The following is a 25,986-nucleotide window of genomic DNA, read 5'->3' on the forward strand; positions in this document are numbered from 1 at the left end:
GTGTATGTGTGTGTGTGTGTGTGTGTGTGTATGTGTGTGTGTGTGTGTGTGTATGTGTGTGTGTGTGTGTGTATGTGTGTGTGTATACTTCCTCCTTCTTCCTCTGCCTCTTCTATTCCCTGAAATTGGATCTTACTGCATTAGTTCAAGCTAGCTCCAAACTCAGTCTCTCCTCCTAGGACTCTGAGTTCTAGCACAATAGACATGAATTGCCATGTTCAGCAGCTAGGCTGTATGCTCACAACCTTCCAAAACAATGATAACATCTATCACAGCACTGGTTTTGGCCAATGCTTATGTGATTTTCACTGATAGAGTCATGTATCTGTAAGAATCTGACAAGACCAGTTGTCTTTTTGTACCATGTGCATTTGCCCATAAAAAAAGGGGTACAGTTCTAGAGGCTGAGAAGCTTGGGATATCTATCAGTGTCAGCAGGTGCAAGGCTCACCAGCTCATCAGCAGTGTTAAATTTATAAAACTCCTAGCCTATAGGATTATAAACTATTCTCCAATTCTTAGACTATGTATATTTGTATTAAGGTAACCAAATGGTTAGTCCCATGAGGATGGTATTAGTTTGACATATGAAAGCATCATTAAGCAAGTTAGACAGAATCTGGAGAAATACATTTAAATAATAGATGTATGAGGGTAGGGAAGTTGATTTTATTCTTTCTTTCTCCAACGATGATGTGTCTACGTTTAGTGTTAAGTATGGATGCTTAGGTAATTTCATTTACATCTTAAAAATCCTCCATTCAGTACTTTTAAACTCACTACTATGGTGTTATTATAGATCCAGCCTGTAATCCTATTACCTTACCCATAGTTCTATTAGCTAATGCTTGTTTAAGCCCTCCCCACACCCACACCCCAGTGCCTTGCTTGTCTTAGGATATGAACATGTTCCCTCGTGTATAAAGCTCATTCATGCCACAACCTCACCAAGATGGACAAAAGGGAAAAGAGACGCATGAAAACTCAGTCACTACATCAGGTTCACTCTTAGGAAAGTGTTAGGTAACATACTCCATTCATCTCACACCTGCATTAGCCTCGTAGGCCTCCTGTGGACAGTGGGACAAGTCTGCTGTAGCAGAGGAAACACTCCTTTTAATATTAGCAGTGAATGCCTACAATCCTCAGTCTCCAAGGTGCTTGCCCAGCTCTGCAGCCTGTGCTCTCCGTTTTCTTTCTTTTGAAGGTTAGTGCCAACACTTCAACCTGGTGGGTTTTTGTGAGTTTAAAGAACATGGCAAGTGACAGAGGTCTGGAAGAATATATTTCTTCCAAAGCTGGTGACCAATTAGTTGCTTGCCACTGACTGTCATTTCGAGCTATGAAGGCTGCGTTCTTGTAGCCTGGTGATAGACACACTGTTTATTTTCCACTTTACAGCCTTTGCCAATACTCGGAGTCCCACACCGCTGCCTTTAATGCCACTCTTCTGGATAGCTTGTGACAGGGGACAAGATAAAAGGGATGTGCGAGGAAGCTGTATACTGGCAGTTGTAGGCAAACTAATCTGGCAAAGAGAATGGCTATTTTAGTAACTCACCTCTTATACTAATGCTTCCAAATGAAATCTGGGAAAACACCAAGTCCACACGTCTAATACTCAGACATAAGCACGGTGGCTAAAGACGTTCTGAGGGTTATTAAGCTGTTGACAAGACGAGAATCAGACAATTCACCACTAGGTTCATAATTGTCTTTCATCTAGGAGCAAGTCCCCCCCACCCCACTAACTTTTATGATTCATCATATTTATTTTTTGTTTCCTCAAGCAACATCTTTTATTAGTTGCACACTCACTGAAGAAATTTAATTTCTGCCAGAGAACAACAAAGCCGTTGATTATTATTATTGAGAATCTGGTACAACATCGAGTGAAATAAAATCTATAAGGCATTAAAATGACAGATTAGGCAAGAGCTGTATTCATTTACAAGTGTTAGAACATCATGCTAATGCCTCGCAAATGAAAATCAGCTCTCTCATGCTGCTTTAGGAAGAAATGCCATGAAGCCAGAGCTGAGAAAAAAGGCAACAGCCTTTTGTAGTTTGCGTATAGGTTCATCCTTGACAAACACAAATAAAAACACTCCTCTGATTTGGACAGCCAGGAGCTCTTCTCCTTTGGTCATCCCAAACTAAACATTGCTACTTCTGCTACGATTTATGATTAATAGGCATCTTTTGTTTTGTAGTGGAGAGTAATTCTGCACTTGTTAGGCAAGCTCAACTCTGTATAGCCTATCTTAGGAACCCCAGAGAAAGTGGATAGCAGGGCCCTGGAATCAATAAGTCAGACTTATTATTGAAAAATAACTCTCTCCCCCATAATTTATGTCTACCCAAACACTCAGAGCTTATTAACCCACTCCTGTTTGAGACACCATATCTGTGTTTTTATTTCATATTTTGCAGCTAAAGACATATAAGAACAGGGAACTTGTGAGAATACTGGAGACCATCTGGCTAAAACTTGTGAACATCAAGTTAGGTGTGCTACTAAGAGAAGAGAACACAGCTGTATCAGCCACGATGTCTCAAAGAATGATAAGACCGCCATATCTAAAACAAGTAGGACAAATGAACTCTGATTAAAGGAATCCAAGCCTTCCAGAAAGGAATTCAGGAGCTCCAAGTCTCTTTATATTCTGAATGAGATGTGTTGTAAAACAGTTTATAGGAACTATATGGAGATCAATTTGCTTCCTGGCATTATTAGCAAAATATGACGCTCATATATTTCTATATAAATATATAAGTTAAATAGGCTTATAAAATAGACATATGCACTTTACTACGATAATATTAATTATATGTATAATTCTCCCTAGGTCATACAAATACATAATAAAATTTATGAATCAAATTTTTAGATTCATTCAATATTTAATCCTCAGAAGGCAAAAATCAGGTGTGGAGGGCATCCATTCTTCAAGCCATTGTTGTGTGATCGTCACCTATTTGACTTACTGTTAAAGTTGATGAGTAAGCAGTAAGAACTGTTGAAAAGAATCTACTAAATGGCTCCCCTTAACACCAAGGATGACAGGTGAACTGCAAAAGAGAGTAGGCAGGTAAACTTTCACCACAGCGATGTCAGACACCATTTGCTTCCTACACACACCATGGACGATTCACTCAGAAGATACATTAACTGTATGTGCCACTATCAAATCTTAGAGCACATGGAATACTTCCACTCATTCTCTGTTCAAATCCTTAGTATGGTTTATCAAGCGTACAGAAAGATAAGCATGGAAAATTTTGTAATATTTTTTGTCAATTCACATTCCTGGTGGTAGTACATGGTAGCTTGGATGGGGAGGTGCTGACATAGAAGGATGATGCGACAGGGACTTATCTTTTAGCCCTAAATGCACTATATTGGACAACTCACTTCCATCTCTAAAGACTGGCTTTAGAAAGAAAGGATTTTAAAAGAGATCTTGCCCTATGATGCCTCACTGGTATTATGAAAGCAGACTGAGAACATATGACATAGGAAAATGGAGGTAAACACTAAGGTATAAGTCACATTAAATAAACAATCATCCTTCCTAGTTGGCTTTGTATCAGAATCTCTCCTCTTACTAGACTGCCATCTTTAAAGTATCTCTCATCATGAAGAATGGAATGGAGTGTTTTCTGAACCTATGCATAAGTGTTCTTACAATTATGGATCCTGTATGAAGAAGCAAAGACTGAATGAGCAAAGATTCACTGACTCAGAAATCTTGGAGCCTGTATACAAGTCTGGGGATTATGAAAGTATAAGAACATTGATATGGGAGATAGACACACATTTCAGGAATATAGTGACACCTAAAATTTTAATGAAGAGAAGTCCATCTATCCTCTAAGGTACGAAGGAAGCAGGAAAAAAAAACCAACAAAACACATAAATTTGAGTTCTAGCATTTTCCCCACTGTCTGACTGCTAATTTTTTGAACTTCACCCAGGCTGTGTGTCCAACAGACCACATGGTGATTGCTAAATTGCTCAATGACCACAAGCTACAATCATGAGGAAATATTCATGAAAATTAACATCCCATTTAATACTTACCACATTTTCAGCCAATACTTTGTGTACCAGAAGTCCTCGAACTGGCTCCAAACCTTTTCAGTTCTGACAAATGCACTGGCCTCTCTCCAAGGAGCTGGGCAGCAATCTGTGCTCTGTGAGAGAATATGGTGGTGGCACTAGTGCTGGCGGAGGAGGGAGGAGGAGTCGAGAGTTCTTCCAAAGACTATCTAAAGACCAATGATCTTCCAACTTTCCCAGCTACCAACATCTCCTATTATCATGGCAGGAGGCAGGATCTTAATCACCTTCAATCTTACGCAATCAAAGCTGGAGCATCACCCTGCGGTTTCCCTTTCCCATCAGATCTTGACACTGGTCTTGGTGGTCATAAAGGTGGAAAAGCAGCCTGAAGCTGGTCACACAGCAATGCAGTTTGCTGTAGAGCAACAGTCCAGACTCAGACATGCCTCGGCTTTGTAAAATGGGATAACTTGAGAATTAAAAATGCCTCTGGGCAGTAGTATTGCTGAGTATTGGCTTACTTTCATGGTTTTTTTCTTTATTTTTAAGGGCCATGTAACCAGTGAAGTGGCCATTATATATGATTTGGTCTACACTTGTTGGAAAAATTCCACAAGAGGATCTCCCTGGAAGCTAGTAGAAGTTTTTTGGCTAGTACTTAGCCAGGCGGCCATTGGAATCAGAGCTGCAGTCAGATCAAGGCCAGCCTGACCTACGTCGAGAAACCTCATTTTGGAAAAGTGAAATACTTTGTCATTTAACATGCAATTTGTTCAATAAAGACTTTTGGAAAGTGAAAAATAAAAGCTGGAGCATCAGCAACAAATATTTGATAAATTTTATTAAATAGGAGAAAAGTCACATTTGCTTTTAAAATACAAAGACATTGAGAGGAACAAAAACTCAATTCTAGGCCCTTTCACATTTCCTTTAAAACAGATGAGATGATGCTCATTTGATGAGTCTTGTCCTCTTAAGGAGCTCGTTGTGCTAATAACTTAAAGGGAATGTTTATCCCAGCATGTTGGTGTTAGCCATGCTTGTAATACTCAGCATCTACAGACTGACCAATATCTGCCTTCTCCTTAGGAACACTGGCTTGCATAGTTGTTTGCATTCTTTGAAGACTTTCAAAATTTTCTATACACATCCCACTAAAAACTGGATTTTAGAGGTGAAATACATTCAAGTATCTGTCTGACTCAGGCCTGATTTTCTTTAGGTGATTTTATTTGCAGCTTGCAGGGCTAAGTCTTGAGCTCTTCGGAGTCTACCTGAGATCCAGCTAGGACTTTGTGCATAGTGCCTTCACCCCACCTGTGGATGTTCATGGTAGTAGACTCCTCTACTTAACAGAATCTCTACTTGGAAATACACAAAACCCATCCAGTGTCCACATTGGACCAGCATAAAAACCAATTCAGTATGGCATAAGTGAAAGAAGGCACCCTAGAAGCAGAAGAATTTTGTTGGCCTCCTTTCTCTGGAATTAGCAAGGTGACTGAGACCTATGAATTCATAGCCTCCTTTGCTGCCATTTGATACAGAGGTATTTACACTAGATAATTTTCAAGGTCCACTTTGTTGCTAAATTTCAAGCTGGATTTTTTTTCACTGTCAGAAAGAATACTCATCTTTAGAATGTCAAGTAACTCTACCATTGAGGGCCAGTGACCAAGAGAATACTCTGTGTCCTTTTGGAACCAGTGTTGAAGCAACATAATGACGGATATCCAAGCACAACACCTGGGTGCCTGAGTTTTCAACAGCAGCCTTTTCCCCTCTTTTTGTCATTATTGCATTTGCTTAGACAGCTCTGTGAATATTGGCCAGAGTTTCTTCCTCTCTTTCTGATCCTCATAATCCCCTTTCTAAAGATGTTTGTAAAGTAAGGAATCTCTGAGGGGACCCTAAACAGCATCACAGTAACTTTAAGCCTGAGCACAAGAGATCCTTTGGAGCCCATGAGAATCTTGCTTTTGGAACAGCGTAGTTCCCGACTCTGGGCACCATTACTCCCCCAAGTTTCACTGCAGCAGAACGCCATTTTTAAAGCAGGTACCTAAAAGAGAATCCGGACATGCCGGTAAATGTACCTGCAACATTCTGGGCCCATAGGATAAGTAACAAAGAGAGTTCAGAGGCATACTCCAAATATTATCCTTCAGCAGCACTGTAATATTAGCTATGAAGTCCTACCATCTGTCTCCCGAGACTTAACCCAATGCTTGATTTGATTTGATTTCCTTTACCAATAAATAAATAAATAAATAAAATAAATAATAAAAAAAATAAAACCAACCAACCAAAAACCCACCCAACCAACCAAACAAACAAAACCCTTATTTGGTGATCTCCAGCATAGAATATGCAGTAAGAAATTTCCAGAGAAACTCAGAAGAGGATAGAATAAGCAGTGTCGGTTGCTATCAGGTGTCCTTATGAAAGTAAACTGAAAGTAACAGAAGAGACCATTCCACTAATATAAATAAATCAAAGACAAGCGTTTTTCTGGCCAAAGAAACTGCTGGAGTCCCCATATCTCTCTTTAATTTTCTTCCTAGAGTTTTAGAATCTCCCAGTTTCTAACCTCAACCCCTGGGGCCTATCTGCTTTATTTGTGAAGGCAGGCCTCTTAACTACCCTGGGGATACAACCGAGTGGAATGACTCCGAAGATAAATTCGGGAGGCAACCTGCTTTTCATCTGTACAAGTTCTCTGCTGTACACATCTGTTGAACTCTTGGTTCTCTAGCTTTATCATCTGAAAAATGCACCAACAGTGTCTGTCTCATGCCATTTTGTAAAACTTTCAAGATAGTCTATAAGGTACACAGAATCTTTGCACAAAGAAAGCTTCTAATATCTTATTCATTACCTCTATACACTATAGTTACCTTTCTAATTACTTAAGACAGAGCTTCTTAATTATTTTCACTTATAACCCCTTTTCATCTGACATATTTTTGTACAACTTTAAAAATGTAAGTATAGAAAATAGGTAATAAAAGTCAAAGATTTATTGATTTACTGATAAAATAATTTACTAATTATTTTTAAAACAATTGTCACACATATAATTTTATCACTTGTTAAACCCAAAGGGAGATTTTTATAATAATGGGATGCATAAGCTTGTTTATTTTTCATATAAAGATTAAATTTTGACTAAGTATTTGATTACATAAGGCACATAGTAGTTACAATCTTGTTCAGAGATCATTGGTAGTACTTGTTTATAACCATAAAAGGTAAAAATCTGTTTCACACAAATATGTAGTACAAAATGGAAGAATTATGTTTAGGGCCATTTCAGATATTGTTGGAAATTCTGTCCAAACCCTAATCCAAAATTCATTTAATGAATTTTTACAAATTAAACTCAAGTCAGCAATTCAAATAGCAAATTTTAAAATGAAACACTAACACAATATAATCCAAATACTAATTAGTAATGCTTTGTTGATGAAATGATAGCAAGAAAATGTCAAAAGTCTTTGTTTTCCATGATTAAAAATTACATTTCTATAGAAGTAGAGAAATTTGTTCCATAAAACTGTACAGTTCATAGCACACAACATTCACAAATATCAAACAACCTGATAAGCCTTAGTGGTATGGCAGGTCCAGTGCAGAGAACTACTTTATGCTCAGAACCAGGGGGGTGGGGGGCAGCAGCAAGAAACACTGAATTCACCACATGTTTGATTTGAATGTTATTGGTTGTTGCATGTTCAGAAACCTTATACTATTGCCAAATATTTTACAATGCCCCCGCCCTCAATCAGGTGACCCCAAAGGAGGGCATACCCCACAGTTGATAAATCTTGCATTGAAGACACTGATATTTACATGTGAATTGCAACCAGTCATGTCTGGGTTTGAAAGAAATGCCATCGGTTTATGTTAATGTGACATCTGTCTGACATGATAGGTGACAGCAGAAAACAATCAAAAAACAAACAAAAGCTGAAGTCCAGGTCAAAGATGATAACATTAAGGCTCTGAGAATGCTTTCTGGAAATTATTCACTATAAATATTTTCAATCAATGATGCAAGAATGTTGGAAGATGTGGTGATATGCCAAGTGTTGCTGGGCTAGGATGGAAAGTGGTATAGGGGATCTAGAGGAAAGGCACTCAACACAGGGTATAGTTCCTTATACCAGGCTCCCTGACAACAGGTGTCTGAATAAGGAGAGGCCAAGGACAGAAATTTCAGAAGGCCTTAAATCCTTGACAAAGAAAGAAGGAAAGAATGAAATGACTCCAAGCAAACCTGGGCAAGATACATCTTTGAGATTGTATTAATTAATCATTCTGTGTTGTTGCGATAATACACCTGACAAACAACATAAATGGAGAAAGACAGATTTAGGCTTATGATTTCAGTCCATCATGGAAGAAAAGGGAAGATGTCAGCTTCATTTATATTGGTGGAAGTGTATGACAGAAACTGTTCACAGGACCAGGAGACAGGGAGGACGACAGAAAACGAGTGGAAATATCACACTAAAGGATCTGCTCTTTGTGACCTACTTCCTACAGCTAGGTCATGTGACCTACTTCCTACAGCTAGGTCATGTGACCTACTTCCTACAGCTAGGTCATGCTCTGCCAAGTTACTCTGACCAGCAAACATTCCCTTGAGCAGACCCCTAGTTCTCTGAAGACTTCTGCCCTGACAGGCAATGGCGCCAGTGGCCACTTACCACAGGTAAAATCTTGCTTTGGATACTGGCCCTGACACTTGTGAGCCATCCATATTTCGACATACAGGAGACCCTCTGAGTCTCAATTTTCCAATATCTACCATGGAAAGAGAATTTCCTGTAGGACAGGGTCCAGAGATCTCTGATACAGTACTAGTGTAGTGTTTGCCAAAATGTTACTGCAAAGCTACCTAGAACAGCCGCTATTATACAGATGTTTCAAGGAAGATTCTGTAGCCTTGGTCTTCGGTCAGCTCAATAAGCTACCAATCAAAAGCCATTTGCTACATCTCATCTCAAGGACAGCACTTCCAACAGTACTCTGCACAGAGGCTACCCTTTGCTTTCCTTTGCTTTCGATTTCTTTAAATGTCTTTTCTAATCCTTGCATAAGCTACAGAACAGCATCATTTTCTTTACTGTTTAAAAGATCCAAAGTTACTAAGGATGGGATGCTAGTTCTACACACAAAGTGCCTTCAGCACAAGGATGAGGACCCACGTTGAGATCTGTTACCTCATAAAAAGACAGGGCTGGTAACCCATGCCTTTAACCTGAGTGCTGAGGGGGAGAGGGAGGTACAGCAGATGTCTGGAGCTTGCTGGTTGGCCAGCTTCACTGGAATAGTGAAGTCCTGGTTCAGTGAAAGACCCTGTTTCAAACAATAAAGATAGGACTGACGAGATGAGGAGGGTAAGGGCACCTGCTGCCAAACTTGACATACAGAGTCCCATCCTGGGGGCCCACATAGTGAAAGGAGAGGACTCACTCTAACATGTTCTTTTCTGACATCTATGCATCCACAGTCACACACACACACACATACACACAACCCAACAAGCAAGGTAAACCAAGGGAAATGAGATCAGAAATTTGATTATTCTCCACGTCCTGGTCCTCCTAGCTGGGAAGAAGGTGTAGACAGCCTTCATAATATTTCAAGAGACAAGTGTGATGCTTGCCTCCTTGTTTTCTGTCTATTTAGAGGCTGCGATAGTCACAAAACTGCATCCTCTGTAGAGTGGTCCTCTACATGATTTTCTCTAGCAGGCACATTTGTTGCATGTGGCACACACATGTGCCACTCCATGTACACATGCATATAAAATATTTATTTTCTCGTAAAACATAGCAATGAACTTGAAAAATAATGTTAAGTGCAAACTGGACTGCATTAGGGCCTCGCAACACGGAAAAGAAAACTTCAGAAATGGCAGTGTAGGATGTTTTTCTCCTTCAAGAAGCCCCACATCTTCGTATTTAGTTATTCCTTGAGAAAATTAATGATCTGAACCAGTGGAAATGTTAACACTTTTTTTTTGACACTTTCCCATACGTACTCAGTCTATGTGCTGTCAAAGCTGGGTATTATAAGAACAGGCTGTGAGAAAGCACACAGCAAATGTGCTTGCTGGAGGGAAGCATATGACGGCTACTCTGCAGAGGATACAATCTTGGGACTCAAGTAGTCTCTGAATACAGAGAAGTTTGAGGAGGCAAGGGTCACACTTACACCTTACAAAATTATCAATGCTGACTCCATCTTCTCCCCAGCTAGGAGGAGTGGAGAGCATGTCTGATCTCATTTCCTTGGGTTTACTTTACTCCCACATTATTCTTCCCATAGTGGTGGTGTGGCTTAGGGGGAAAAGACCTAAGGCTGTAAGGAGAATTGAGGCTAGATGTTGGCCATAACCACCTCCTGGCCACAACACAGGAACCAGATGCACCATGCTCCTGTGTGGTTCTGAGGGTGGAATGAGAGCCCCACTACTACTACTGCATACATGCTCCATAATGTCACATATATGTAACGGGGTTATAGCAACTGCTGTTTGGGCTATTCTTAGAGAATTGTTACATTACACCTGATGGATTGCAATCAATGTTTGTGTATGATTTTGGAATTCATTTATCATTTTAAAGTATGGTAAGCTTAAATAGAAAACTTTCTAAGTATAACATGGCTCAGAGACTGTCAAACACCATTGCTGGACCAATGTGTTCACTATCTCCACATGACATGCAGTGTTTAGATGTGAACTCACCATTTTATCTCAAGTTCATATATTAAACTATTGGCAGTTTCATGTGGCTCATTAGTAGGCTCATGTTTCTCTACTTCCCCAGAAGGTAGGTGCTGTCAGAGTAGGGCTCCCTGCTTCATTCCTAGGGCTGTGAACAGGGTAGGACTTAGGGAAAGCATTCTAAACTGTTTACTAAACAAATGCATAGATACATTCTGATTATAACAATTGAAAATATATTACGTGCCAAATACAGTGCTCAACTTCAGGACCATATCTGCTGGGGAGGCATTCAGTTCTCCTGGGATAAATAGGTTCAAAGCAGCAGCTCTGAAGGAATATGCAGATGCTGAGGCAGGATGACACATAATGCAATAGGGGTAAAAGATAAGTAGATAACCTGGTTCTGATTGATAGCTGGGGAGTGAAAGGGGACTTAGCTGTGTTTCCCATCCACAATGACATCAGTTGTGAGATCTAAAGAATAAATGTAATGTCAACACATGAAAAGGGGTATGAATAATCACAAAAGCATGGCCAGATATTGGACATTAGACATGTTCATCCATAGTTCCATCAACCATTGAGAAATGAAGAATGTCAGCCATGAATCATGGGTTTGACTGTCTGGATTTTTGGTTGTTAGTATAGGTTAGAGGATTTGGAGTCTGAATCTCAGGAACTTAGCGCAATCCAATGGTATGGAAAGCAGGGAAGACTAATGAAGGAAATGAAATAATTACATATGCAACCTAGGAGTGGCTGTCTTAGGATAGAGTGTTTTTTATTGGCTCTTGTTCCACAGGGATATTAATAGGATAGGAACTAAGGTTTAACCATTGTGCATTTCTTTACTATATTTACATTTAAAGTTTGTTTCTGCCATCTCTCCCTGTGTTTTAGGAACATAGGTTTTCTTAGTTGATTGAAAAAAAAAAAAAACTACTACTAGAACTTTCAATTCTAGCATATAGGTTAAACAGTAGGAACCCATTTCTGGGTAGAGGGAAGTTTTTTATAGATCCCATGGCTGACATTACCCCAAGGTGTAAGGTAAGATTTTTGGCTCCATCATTGTCATCCTGGGAGAAGGGTATTATCTTGGGAAAACATGAATAAGACCTTCTAGATGGCAGAGTTATTGGAAACAGAGTAGAGAATGTGATGGAAAGCAGTCTGCCATGCAACCCTGAATGCAGAATCTTTCTCTTTGCAGACAACTATGGGGAGTAGATACATCATTTCTGGCTTCATAACTCAAAAACATGTCCTCAGCATGGTTATCCTAGCCTGGCGAGAAAAAAAAGCAACAAGCTCAACCTTGTACGACATCCAAGTGGATCATTCCTTGGAAGAGCATCCAGTGGAAGCAAGTTCTTCATAAAGCAACATCAACCCAGACCAAGCTGTTAGAGATGCAGGGCTACAAACTGTGATGCTGCTATTGTAGGGTAATTCAATGGGCATTTCATTTCCAGTGAAAATCCTCGTTAAATTCTGCCCATACAAGCTACCTTGCTGAGCAACTGCAGCTTGCATTAAAATTACAATCATATTGTTTTGCTGCCACAGAGGAAAAGGTTAAAATCCTATGTCGGCTGGACATTGTTTCTGTAATACTGCCCCTCTCCAAAGCTGCTGTGTGGATGAGCCCAGAAATGATGTGAAATATTTCTAATACAAATTTTATTTTTCTGTGAAACTATTCAAATGCTGCTGTACAACATGAACTACCTGAACCAAATCAAATCCGCAGGTCAATTCCTCCTTCCGAGTGCTCCTTAGATAACAAAGTCTTGTTCTGCGAATCTGTTCAATATATTAAAGTTGATTCACTCGGACAGTGTGTAAGATATAATACATTAATCTGGGCCATTTCAATTTCTGAGGCTGGGACTATAAAACCGGTGCGCTGCATATCTAATTTTTTTGAATACCTGATTTATGCATCCCTCTGATGCTGAGTGTCGATGCTATGGTGGATGCGGCTGCCACATTAACAACGGGCTGCATCAGCACTCAAATCTTATCTTGTTAAATCAGACAAATGTAGCTCAATGAAAAGGAAGGAATAAATGCCTGGGATGCTTGAAAGGAGTGAATTTTAATCCTGTTTGTTAGGGGAATTTTGTGGTTTGCTCTGGATAACTAGATGGGGGTGTCCCTGAGACTTTAGGTGCCACGGTTTCTATTTTTATGTGATACACATAATGTACACAGAACACACTTATGAAAATATACAATGTATACAAATTAGCACACACCCTTCTGGCAGAGACAGTGCTGCAAGGTGCAGTTTCTATATTTTACAGATGCCATAAAATCTCTATTAGATAGACAATCTATAAAAAATGGGTCTCTTTTTAATATTTCCATTACCGGTATAAAAACTGCTCCTTTGTGCATAATTCTCTATATTTTTCATCAAAAAGAAGTTACCATGAAGGCTAAATACCAGGAGGATGGAATAGCTTATCACAATCATTATAAATATGATGATTCCAGGAACTTTTGTGGCACAATGAATATTGCTACCATTCTACGGACAGACAGTATTAATTCTCATTGAAGAGAAGCGTCCCTGTATTTGCACAATCAACAGAGCTTTATAAATGATCTTTCTGCTATCCAAGGAAAAAAGTTCCATTTTTTGCATAAAGCACAAATGGCAAAAAGATTTATAATAAATGTAATACTCCAGAAATAAACTCTTAGGGAGTACTCTATGATGCTAAAATCTAATTTAGGCTTCTTTTTCTTAAAACATCTATAGTGTTTAGTTTCAGAAGTCAATCAAAAGCCTTCATCTACTTAAGAAAATATGCTTGGAAGCATAAGACCAACTCAATACAGATGTAAAAAATGCATTGACTCTTAAAATATAACCATCATAAAACAGAACAATTACAGAAGAGGCCACGTTGGAGCTGGAATTATTTAATTGGCTCAAAGATGAACTTGCTTCCTTAGTAACGCTTTGGGAGGATAGTATTTAAACATAAGTCAGTTCTGCTTTCATTGGCTTTTCCCCTTCCTTAGTGTTTAATTATAGAAGGTGTATGTGTCAACGATGGGAGACAGAAAAAAGCTTACAAACAAAAGAGATATTCATAGCCTTCTCCTCCCTGTGGTGGGAGACTTTGCAGGTCCCCCTCTGCTTGCTCAGTGTTGTGATTGATTACAGTGACCAGAACTGTATACAAGTGCTGATGACGACAACTAACTACTACAGAGCAGGACAAGGCTGCAGGATGGCTTTCAAGCACATAGAACAAAATGTAGAATTTTATTTTGGGGAGTTATCAGAAAGAAATTCTTGCCAAGTCTAGTCATTTTGCACATGAAGACATACAGGCCAACAGTCGGGACAAACACACCTTAGTCAAGTTCAAAGTCAGGGCAAGGCCCACATTATCTGTTATTCAAGGCAATGCTTCTCCACTTCACCATCCAGCCAAAGCCCTTCACACTTTGCAGCCTCCAACTTCCCAACGATAACTCCAAGGCAGAGCCTCTCCCTTTTACCAAAAATCATATTCCCCAGACTTCTCACTAATACTAAAAGTTGGACTCAATGTTTCGCAATATGTCATGAAATCTCAGCTCGTATAAGCCTTATCTTAATAGTAGTAAATTGTGAATCATGTTTGGGCAAGATTCAGAAAATGCAAACTTGAATTATTTAGCTCTTAAGAGAAGAAAATATCTTCATTATTACCTAGAAGGAACACAATTTGAATAGACAGGATGTAAACATATCCTTTAAAAAAAATCAATAGAGAGTTCAGAAGCAGGTCATATGGAATGGGGTAGGTGACAGTAATCCAGGTGCAGAGAGGGCACAGACGGGATGATAGAAAACAGGGCAAGGGGAACATGCGCTTCTGCACCGTGTCAAACACAGGACTGAGGATGAAGAATGGATCAGAAAGTAAGTTTGGGACCATACAACCTAGCAATCCCTGAGCTAGTCAGGCAATTGGTTTATGAATTCTCTGCCTGGGTCCCACCAGGCAGACAAGACAACGTTGCAGACCATATGTCAACATGAAACCCACCCCTCAAGGAAATATCTTAGACCCTGAGGCAGCTGCATTCTAAAATAGAATTCAGTCTATTGAGTTGGTGGCACAGATTGTTGGTAGTCTGGCTGCTAGGTGGACTGCGAGAGAAGAGAGAATTCAAATATTTCTAAAACATGATCATTTCCCAGACAAGTTTATGGTCATAACACCACATAAAGCTTGAGAAAATGTCAACAGGGGAGGCAGAGTGGACAGGTCACCTATGTCTTTGATTGCTAAAAGGAAGGAGAGACCTGCAGTTCAAATGAGCCTTCATTAAGACTCAGCAGATGCTATACATGTATTGAGAGCAGATAATGTGTGATCCAAGCCTTACTAGATGGTTGAATTTATGTCAAAGTGGCTCCATTACATCCATGTCCCCCGGGTCAGACTGCATTAGCTGCTTTCCTCATTCCATACGATACACTAAAGAATCAATGGTGTACATCAAAAATGACTCTCTGAAATATGTTTCTAGAGTCCACAGGACACTAGTTCAGTGTGTGTATGCATGTGTGGTCAGTGTGTGTGTGTGTGTGTGTGTGTGTGTGTGTGTGTGTGTGTGTAACAAGGAGGAAGGAATAAAACATGAAATGTCTCTAAGGTCACAGAACGCTGACCTCATTGGCAGGGCTAATTTGATTGTGCAGGAACAATAGCGCAGTACTCCTTTGCCAGCGAAGTGCATGCTAATTATGCGATTTGCCCTTGATAAGACCTTGGTGGGTCATTCAGCAGTTGTGATCTGTCACTGACTTCTAATCATGTATTATCGTCTGGGTGAGTCAGAATGGGACCCTAAGCTTTCTGTCTTTACAGCAATGTGGCACTCTAATTACCTTATGCCAAGTGGATATGCAGAGGGTGAATTAAGTGATCAGTAAGACTGCCTTCAAAACTCTTCCCTTGCTCCTTTGTGCTGCTTCATGGCAATTTACATTTTAAGATGCCATGACGCTTTTGGTGGGACTGAATTGCCACTCTTAAAAATAATTGTTTTATTTTTAATTGCAGTCTGATAATATAAAGTTTAATCTACAGTGGTTACTTATCTCATAGTCTGTGGAAGTATAAAAAAGAGGTGCCAATCAGAGTCCGAAGAACAAACTTGCTGAAAAGTATCACATTTTCAGCCTAGGTTTGACTGAAATAAGAATTTGGCTTGGAGAATGCTTTGTATTATGCAGAGACTCTGAGTGAGATGTTTTTCAGGCCATTATTCATGTTTTAGCATACTAATAACATGGACTTTATAAGCATTGTTTTCTACCTCTAAGCAGCACCAGAAGGATCCCCCAAACCATAAGCAAAACACTTTATAAAACGAGTAATGTAGTCTGGCCACAAAAATATTCAATGAGAGTCAATGAGAAATTGAACTTATATGTGCTTTAAGCTCAGTAACAATTCTTAGTGCATGTGTTCTATGACAGTTAGAGGGTAGTGTAACCCTAGTTATGTGGATGTGGCTTGCATTGTTATTATTATTATTAGTAGTAGTGTTTTATTTCTTTTTTTTTTTAAGTTAAAAAAAATTTTTAAGAGCTAGGATAGCAATTCTCGAAAACTACAAAGCAATCTGTTCAGCTAAACAACATCTGGATTTACCTAGAAAAGGATCTAATGTCTTTTGCAAAGAAAAATGCATTAAGACATTTAGAAAGGTGATAAGTCAGCCTAATGGGAATGATCCTTGAAAAGACGAGCTCTCAAACCTCCCTTAAAAGTTGTCAGGAAACAGACACCCCTTTCCTCCACCCCCACCCCCCCCAAAAAAAATCCAACTGACACCTCGACATCCTAGGGCAAAAGATGCTGAGCCAGTAACAGGAAATAGACAAGGATTTTCAAAGAATTTCTGCCTTGTATGTCAACATTACTGCAGAATTCTTTTATAGTAATGGGGGCGGGGGGTGGGGGGGGGTGAATCAAAACCAAAGAAGACAATTGAGAGAAAAATTGTAAGCTTTATTTTTCTTGAATCACATGATGTGGAAGGAACATTATTTGTTGAATCCTTGGCTTGTCTGGGTGGGAGGGGGAAAGAGAGAGCAGGCAGGCTAGATAGTGAAAGAAATGGGGTGGAGGGAGAAGGAGGGGGATTGAGAGAGCTCAGAGAGGAAGGGAGGGAAGAAAGAAGAGGCTAGAAAAAGAGAAACCTAAGCTCAGAAAATTCTGCATTCCCTGGGTGGCAAAACAAAAGAGCCCAAGGAGGGGGAAAAGCTGCGGAAAGTTGACACAGTCAAGAATAATGGCTAAATCTATCAATTTTGATCAGGTCTACTATAATGAACTGAGGCTTCATATTCCAAGCAGGGACAATGAAGACAGGAGTCGGCCCTGGAAATGCACCGCTCACTTTGTGCTTGGAATATGCAGCAGCCAGCAGGGAGCCACCAGATAATTACACAGTATTTGTGCGGTTCCAGGAAGCTTCCCGTGCAGGTTGAATGCCCATGCTATATTAAAAGGCAGCACAGTGAAATGTTTTTAATGAATATTTTTGTCAGAGAAAGAAAAGGCATTTGAATGATTCTGTGTGTGTGTGTGTGTGTGTTTGAGAGAGAGAGAGAGAGAGAGAGAGAGAGAGAGAGAGAGAGAGAGAGGTGTTGTTTGTGCATGGGGAAACCAGAGGTGGAATATCAGCGTCAAAATACAGGTACCTTTATTTATTTTTATTTAATTATTTGCTATTTCAAGAGGCTGATGTCCTTTCAGTAATATGAATCACAACATTTGGTTAATGTTCTTTAGGACTAATTATATATATAATCCCTAACTAATACTTGCTAATAATAACTTTCAGTAAAATAGTACATCAAGCATAGGCTTAAAACTACTTTTGAAAATTCCAGTTGTAAACAACATGTTCAGGCACACCGACTCGGAGGAGCTTCATGGGAACTAACACAGATGTTGATACAGACTAGTCAGTAGCCTTTGGCAGTGACAGCTAAGACATAAGAATGCATTATTTCAGTGCTCTTTAATTCGCACCTAACAGATGTGAATAATCCATTGAATTTTAAACCCACACATTCTATTCATGATGCCCCATTTAAGTTCAGTTTGCAGGGCAAGGCCAGCCATGTACGCCAAGAGAATTCACTCTAAAATGCGATTTTTTTTAAAAAGCCCAGGTCCACTAATATAATACAACATATGTTTCAAATATTTTTTGATGAGAAAAAAATATAACTTTCTAAAATGCGTTTTTCAAATGCTGAATCCTAGCAAGTAAAGACAGCATTTTAAAGTCTAAAGGATAGTTAGCAATTAGCAGTAGATAGCACACAATAACTTCCTCTCCCAAATCCAATACATTCAGTACTTCAAACTCTTTGGAGAACAAAAGCATCACACGGATATTCGCTTTTCATATAAAATGATTTTCAGATAATATAATGACACACATACCAAGGTATTAATTTAGGCCTGAAACCTCCACATTCTAAAAGAAGATATTGTATTTCACATGGCTAAGTGCAGATTGTGAGCCATTATCACTGTTAACAAGCACATTCTGATGAAGTACTGTGGATCTTTATTCCAAAGGAGAGTTGCCACCACATTGCATGACCCACACGGAGAGGTCAACAATTAAGAACAGTGAGAGTCGCAGGATTGGTTGGTTGAAAGATGAGTCTGATGAGGCAATTCTCACTCTCCTTTCTCCCAAAGAGTAATTTCAAGTAGGTGTTTCAGCCAAGAAGGCTGCCACTCCCTCCAGCAACTAAGTAAAAATTTAATAGCTCTTGCTCTACCCCACCCCACAAAACTCCTGAATTTATCAAAAGTAGAGACAGGTAAAGATTATTGTTTAAATGGTTAAAAAAAAAAAAAAAGCTATATCCATTCCAGAACATCAAGAATTACTTTCAATGTTCCGGTCATTGAAATTTTTTTTTTTTTTTTGTAAACTGCATTAATAACTACAAATACTTAAATGGAATCATTTAAATAGGAACTGGTTATTTTATCACAACAAGGGAAAAATCCAACCCTTTCAGTTAACAGACACAAAGTCATTGTATATCAACAGCAATGTCTATCTCAGGACAGGTGATTACTTGCCTTAGATCTTATTGTCATTCTGTCCTCACATACTTTCAATACTAAAACATAAACAAAGGGCAGATGTGTCTTCGTTTGAATCGCAGCTGTTACACATAGCACTCTGCTGCCATGCTGTGTATTCAAACGTAAAGCAGATGAGGGTTCATCATCCTTTCTACCTTTTTACTGTTGAGCAAATATACTATACTATTATATTAAGTAGTTTGTGTGTTTATGAAGTTTATAAGTCAAACATGTCAAATGGTATAGGTATCTATCTAAAAGATTTTCTTTTCTGAGAAAAGAAATTCATAGTTAAATGCAGTATCCTATAACTAGAAAAAGAGAAGCCTTTGGAGAGTAGGTTGCTAAGTTGCTTCTCTTTTCTGGACTTGCTGGGATAACTGCACAGGGACAATGCTCAGTCATAGGACAAGGCAAAGGATATGAGGGCATGAGAGAGCATCCAGTCACAGTTAGGGAACATCAACTTCAGTGCCAAATGGGAGAATGGTATGAGGGCTCCATTATGAAATTAAACCATCCTCCTCTATGGTGACAATAAAAACATAATCTTTATATAATAGAATTAGTCGAGGCAATTATTTCTGTGAATCATTCGTTAGCTTCCATCTTCGTTGTCTGTTCATTGTCTAAATAAGTATTCCCGAATGGATCACTGGGGACAAGATTCCTCAGAAAAGGGGCTCATCGCACTCTTTTGTGGGTTGAGGAGAAGATGTGTGGGGTCTGAATGGTGGGGTCTTTGCTTAGATAACTGTAGTGATACTTCTTCATTCTGTGGGGTCATTCGAACATGTTATGTTCTGCTACGGCAGCTACCACCAGTTCAATAAAAAGACTTTCCCATGTTTGCTGCCTTTGCTTTGGACTGCCTCCTTCTAAAGTCTCATATTTCATAGGCATCTTTTGTAAAATAAAAGGTAAGGTTTTAATTGACTTCCTTAGTTTGGGTAATTTATAAAACATAAGTCTGTTTTCTAAAAAGATGGAAAGCTACTGATCATTGTCGTGTAGGTTATGAGCTAGTTTCTTCATGTGTAAACCTAAATATTGTTTCACACAGACACTGGTATATTCATAAGCAATAACTTCACATGCAAAGCAGTGTTGCCCCAAGATTAAGTGGTCCTTGGGAAAGCCCACAGCTGTGTTTCAGCCCCTTTACATGCAAAGAGCTTTGTATTGCAGAGAAGGTTCCTCTCCACCTTCTAAGCTTCATTTTATTCAATTGTCTCCTTTTCACATTGTTATAGCTAGTGAATATAGCAAAGTTGGATTCAGACGAGAACCTTTAGTGTTATCATAATGCTCAGAAGAAATGGCTTCACACTGTATAATCTATCAAAGGTGTCAGATTTACAAAATGCAGATTTTCTGTCACATCTGGGCACTCTGAGCACTGTATCTTTTCACTAAGGTGCTGACTGCTGTTTTAATGAGGCCCTTTGGTGGCTGTAAAAAACTGAAAGAAGAGGATTAGAAGGGTTACCCTAGATATTGTCTATTTGTCTTACAAATTTCACACTAACTACCAATTACATCGCCATAAACCTTTTGGCTACTTCAAGCTATATGGCATATAATGCATAAAAAATATGCTGTGTTAACCTCTCCTATATTATACATGCTACTATGGCCACTGATGCAAGTAACATATCTAATGAAGCCAATAATGAGGCTCTTTAAAAGTAGTCTTGTTATAAGAATAATATTAGAGCAGTTCAGTAAGAGGCTAAGATCCATTATGGAATTCTTCCTATATCCTGTGGTCCAGGGTCTGGAAAGATGCTGACACACTAATTCAAGCTCAGGAAGGGCATTTATCTTGCAACCTTCTACTTGTCATGCTTAATGGGACATCCTGCCTAGGTGAAATGAACCTGATATATTCAGGTAAACATAATTTAATAAGGAAAGATAAAAAGAAATAGACATCTGGTTTGACCCTAGGGAAATAAAAATATCTGCCATTTTATTTGAGAAACTAACTACCTGGAAGCATGGTTCCAAGTATAAGGCCACTGCTCATAGGCACTCATGAATGTGCAAGGATTGTTTAATGGATGGGAAAAAATACATGGGATAGTTTCAAGATGTCTTGGTTCATTTTTTTTCTCCCCAAATTTGCTGTAATCTACTTTCTTGGCATGGAATGATGATACCGGGTAGGGAAGGCAACCATGTTCATCTCAAGGCAGAAGACACATATAAATGTGGCAATAAGCATCTGAGTGTAAAACCAAGATCAGCAACAATACAGCATGATATTTTAGAAGCATCACTTTTTAGTCTAGTGAGCTTCCAAAATTTGTGTTAAGGTTTCAGATAAGCTTGTGAATGGCATATGTTGGAGCAGGTAGACATCCATAATGTTAAATGAAACATGGCATCAGATAGACACACACACACAAGCACACATGTGCACTGCACATGTGCACACACACACACACTCACACACACACACACACATACACACACACAGTCCTTCTTCTGCTTTCAGAAAGATCTAAATTAAGTCTTAGGAAATGGTGGCTGCCTTTATGGTTGCAGCCACCAATGCCAAGCAAGAATTAGATCCTTAGTATTGTCGTGTTGGGTGGTGAGACTATTCTCCAAGTCATTAAACAAAGTTTGATAGTAGGAATTGGCCAACTTTGATTTGCAGATAAGATAGAGATGGCATTGTTTGATCAAGATGGAGTCTCTGGGTAAGTCATAAATAAGATTCAAATCTTTCATCTAAAAACATTTGAAATCTCAGTTTCCTCCAATTCTTCTTCAAGCTATTTTTATATAAGTTAACATATGGTTAAATACGCTTTTTGGACAATAATGTGGCAAAAGCCATTGTTGTGAATTTGAAATTAACATATTTCTATATTTAGCTGGCCGGGCTTACAAATCGACAAAGCTATATTTTTTATTGAAAAAAAAATGAGTGCATTTGCCCTCCCAGATCATATATGTTTCTTGTAAAGATGAATATTTTACTTACAATTTATTTCTAACAGGGGCAGAGAGAAATGTACATGACCAGTCAACCAATGAGTAAGGATTAAAAGGCAGAAAGAACTTTCACTAGTTAAAAAAAAAAAATCTAATGAGATAGCGGTGACCTGCTAGGACTTCTTCAGGTTCTCTCTGCCATGGCTGGGATTTCTACAGCTGGAACAACCAGTCTGACACACATCTTGTGTATACTGTCAGCATTCATTTCCTAATGGCGATGAGTAGCATTGATTCTGCTAGACATGATTGTTCAGGACTGAAGGGGGCCCACCCAGGTCAGAGGCAACATTTGACCTATATCAGACATTAGGAGGGATACTAGAAAACACCCATAAAAGACAGACACTTTGCTGCACCAAGGGACAGACGTATGTAGAAAATCAGCATGTAGAACACTACAGCTAACTTTTCACTCATGTTGTTATTTTTGTCCAAATCTCTTAAGTGTATCATCTGCAAAGTGTTAAGAGGAGTTACTTATTCATTAAGCACTTTGCATAATCTTTATAAGTAGTACCATGGAAACCAAAAGCACTGCACTACTTTGGTCTTCTCCCTGGTTGAACTCAAAAAAAAAAAAAAAAAAAATCTGCTCTGTGGAGAATAAAGCAAAAGGGAAAAGGGAGAATAACCAGGAAGGCAGTGGTCTGTATTTTCTTAATGACTAGTGTCAATTATTATGTATCCATTCTTAATTCAAAAATTAGCATTCCAGAATCATGACTAGCCAGTCTTGAAAGCAGGGAGGAGGCCCTCCTTATATCTTCAAGGCACACTCAAGCATTCTCTCTGCTAGACCTTCTTCAACACATCGGTCTAGACACCGATTATTCCTAAGACTTTTGTTGCAAGTGTCAATGATGTTAAAGTCCATGCTCATAGTGTTAGGTGACACATCTGGATATGTGCAGTGAGATATAGAAGCCCACAAGTCCGTCCACAGAACTAACACACTGAGAACAACTGAACTCTGTACACCTGCTTCGCAAAAAAAGAGGAATTAACATGAAATTTGAGATAATTTTCTAAAAGTTGATGTTTCTATTCATTCTAATAAAGTTAGTGAGTTTCTCTGGCTCATTTTAAATTGGGAGCTGTGCTCTATTCTATGTGGAATAGACTATGCTAAGCAGGATAAAAAAAATGTCACCTTAGGCACCTGAATTAATAGTTCGGTTATGTACTCCTTTAAGTCTTTACTATAGATCAGGATAAGTGTGCTAGACAGACAGTTCTTTAGAGATAACATTTTTAAAAGGTGCCAAAGCCCCTTTGAGATCTGTGTGAATTATCCAGATCCAGGAGGAAAAGTTAAATACACAGTGCTCCCCCTTTCCTTCATTGTACTGAATAAGGAAAATTGCAGCGAAATTGGCAAGAATAAATACTTCCTTGGTTTTTCTAAAGCTGCAATTAATGATAATGAAGCCATACCTTATATGGCAAAAAATACAGTACAAATTGGATAAGTAAGAAAAATGATCAGCCATTGTGTGCCTCCGATATATTACATCAAGGTATCGCCACTGTGAGGGTATCTTTATTTTAAACCATTAAACAAAACAATATAAATCTGCAGGCAGGTGTTTCTTGTTGCAGAAGTATTGAAAGTTGTAATGCAAACAATCTAATTTTAGCATCTATGTAGAGTGTGAAGTAAATTTACTGATCACTGATGCATTGAGCAGAGGAAGAAACAAGCAGCGGGGGCTTTCAGCGAGATTATCCCATTAAAGCAGGAAGACTTCACATGGCTGCGAAGGAAGTAGTCACAGGCAGGTGATGGAAGTGGGCTTTGACGACTCGTCAGCGGGCCCAGTGTACATGTTAAGTTGTTGTTTTCTGCTCAGCTAAGCAGCAGAGAATTGATATGTTGGCAATGAAGCGCAATGGCAATTAAATTGTAACTGACCTACATGTTACCGTCATTATGCGTTCTCTTTTTTACTGCGTTCCCTCTTATTTAATCACACAGTATGGGGTTTTTATTAGGCTGTAATGTTAAAATCTTCATCCATTTAGCCATAAATGTGTGACTGGATATCTATCAGACTTCCTTGCACTATACAAACAAAGCCATTTTGCTGAATCACTGTTGACTTGTTTGTGGCCTAATTTAATGAGTGTAATAACTTACATTACTATCCAGTTAACATTTAGGAGCCCAGAAAAGACCTGCTAGCATGCAGTAAGCCACTGTATATACATTCTCTCTTCGTATTTCTACTGTTTGCAGTACATTTTACAGGAGAGGATGCACAGCTTCTAAGCCAAGCTCAGCTTGCTTCAGCTGACAGCCCTGTAGGATGCTTGCTGTTGGAATGCCCCTACAGTGGAGAACTAGCTAGTATGACTGCCTTTCTCTGGAAACTACAGATGTTTACTACCTACATCCCATAAAGACAATAGACCCAGGTCATCAGCACAAGGCAGAGATGACTTAGGCCCTCCACAGTATCTCTTACTGTTGTGTTTCACCTATTCCCTTCTCACATTTCCCAAACATGGGAAGGAAAGATGGGTTAACTATGTAGGAGAGGGGTAGAGGGAAGCAGGGGGGTGGGGTGGGTGGAGTGGGGGTGGAAGAGAGAGAGGGAGAGAGAGAGAATTATTAATTAAGCAAAATAAAGTTCCAGGATAGCATATGCAAGGAAGGTGTTAACAACTAAAACTGAGTTAATTCTAGATATATTTATGAGTTAAGGTGTCCATGATCTTGAATTATATACTATCTTGTATTTCCCTGGAAGAAATCCACTCCACCCTCTCAAACTACAGACATCTATATGCTGTCTTCCTTTTAAAACATAAACATATTCTAATTTATTGCTGTTTCCATTATAACACTTTGATTTAAAAAAAAAGAGTAAAAGACATCTTTTTCATTTCCCCCTGCCATAGCTATATAACTAGTCTCTCACAATTCAGTGGCTCAATTAATCACTAAGAATTCTCATTATTTTGATATGAGTCTTATGCACAGATGAAGAAATTAAAACTATTCATTAGCTTAAAATAACCATTATTTTAAAAGCAACACACACACTAAGTTGAGAATTTACAAATAAGTATTTCCATACAGTGATTTGAAATAGATTTTAATTTATTTTTCTCCCTTTCAGAGCAATAATATTGCAGTATTTGAGTCAAGATTTAGGTCTTTAATTACTGTCTATTATGCAATGTCTCAGACTGACATTACAGTCTTAGAAGTCCTTAATGACAGTACAATGAGAGGGAAATCATGGATAAAAGACATACTTTACATTTTTATTTCTTCTCATGAAGCAGACAAAGGCAACCACCAGCCTTCTCACCCTAGGAGAATCTGGAGAGATGACTTTGTTTCTTATAAGTGACAGGTCACATATAATTTCTGAGTGTGTTAACTAGGGCCCCTATGTCTGGGTTTTGCATCTTCTTAAAACATAGTTGCTTATTATTCTATTTCATATGTATGTATGTATGTATGTATGTATGTATGTATGTATTTCTGAGTATATGTATGTTCACTTCATGTGTGCAGAAGCCTACAGAAGTCACAAGAGGTTGTCAGATCTGCCTTGAAATGGAGTTGCGGGTAGCTGTGAGTCACCATGTGGGGTCTTGGAACCAAACTCTTGTGTTCTCTGTTAGAACAGTAAGCACCCTTAACTGCTGAGCCATCTCTCCATTTCCTGGGATTTTAGCTTAACAGCCACAAATTTAAAAACAAAAACAAAACATATGCAAAATTGACATTTTATGGAAATTAATAAATATATCCAGTCCTGTTAAGAAAGGAAAACACCAACTCTGCCTGTACTGAATCCCATGTACAGTTCTAAGCACTGTGTGTGTGAGGTGTGTGTGTTGGGGGAAGGGATATAAATATAAATAATCAGATTCATAGGGAATAGTGGTTCAGGCCTGCAGCCCAGGACTTCAGCCAGCCTGGGCACAGCAAGACCAAATATCTGAAAGTAAAATGGAAAGATAAACCATCAGAATTCTAGTCCTTGTGAGGCATTCTGATCTGGGTGAGA

At 38.9% G+C, this 25,986-nt stretch overlaps 1 long non-coding RNA gene and 1 other non-coding gene across 2 annotated transcripts in view; one reads left to right on the forward strand and one right to left on the reverse strand.

The window, feature by feature from the left end:
* Positions 1-25,986, reverse strand: part of 5730522E02Rik (RIKEN cDNA 5730522E02 gene) — a 593,731-nt gene that overhangs the window by 63,912 nt on the left and 503,833 nt on the right. The window lies entirely within an intron of this gene.
* Gm23514 lies at positions 4,383-4,512 on the forward strand. The gene has a single exon (XR_003949912.1). It is a non-coding gene; the product is annotated as a small nucleolar RNA SNORA61 (small nucleolar RNA).

The sequence above is a fragment of the Mus musculus genome, chromosome 11 (genome assembly GCF_000001635.26).
Source record: "Mus musculus strain C57BL/6J chromosome 11, GRCm38.p6 C57BL/6J".
Lineage (NCBI taxonomy): Eukaryota > Metazoa > Chordata > Mammalia > Rodentia > Muridae > Mus > Mus musculus.